The sequence below is a fragment of the Vicugna pacos genome, chromosome 7 (assembly GCF_048564905.1).
Source record: "Vicugna pacos chromosome 7, VicPac4, whole genome shotgun sequence".
In the NCBI taxonomy this organism is placed as follows: domain Eukaryota; kingdom Metazoa; phylum Chordata; class Mammalia; order Artiodactyla; family Camelidae; genus Vicugna; species Vicugna pacos.
The window spans coordinates 13,114,174-13,114,679 of NC_132993.1; the positions used below are offsets into that span (position 1 = coordinate 13,114,174).

The 506-nt window shown below is 40.5% G+C and overlaps 1 non-coding gene across 1 annotated transcript; it reads right to left on the reverse strand.

Moving 5' to 3' along the window:
* Positions 1-279: 279 nt before the first annotated feature.
* Positions 280-352, reverse strand: TRNAR-CCU (transfer RNA arginine (anticodon CCU)). Its single transcript has one exon. It is a non-coding gene; the product is annotated as a tRNA-Arg (tRNA).
* Between the last annotated feature and the right edge of the window lie 154 nt (positions 353-506).

Below are 506 nucleotides of genomic sequence, written 5' to 3' on the forward strand. Positions count from 1 at the left end.
AGTTGATGTCGATTTGAAACAGAAAGCTTTGAGGGTTGTTTTTTCTTTTTTTTAGGGGGAATATGAAAATCGACTTCCCAGAAATCTTAACAAGACCACGACTCAGAGGAAGTATTCTGACTCGCACACTGTAGCCCCACGTATAGAAAAACTACACATACACTTCCAATCTTTGAAGAGGAAAATTAAGTTAGCCTATTTTGCTATAAATACTTAAGGAAAAAGGCAAACGTTCTATTTAAAGGTTTATTTAAACCTATTAAAAGGCAAAAGATCAACCACCCCAGATGGGACTCGAACCCACAATCCCTGGCTTAGGAGGCCAATGCCTTATCCATTAGGCCACTGGGGCTGCTGTGAACAACCTCCTCAAACAACGTATTCAATGTTTTTCCTGTTCCATACGTCATCGTCATCCCAATATCCTTTCAACCTATCCTAGGAAACCACAACTAACAGCATTATGAGGGGCGAGGCATGCTGGGAGTTGTAGTTCAAGTAACAAA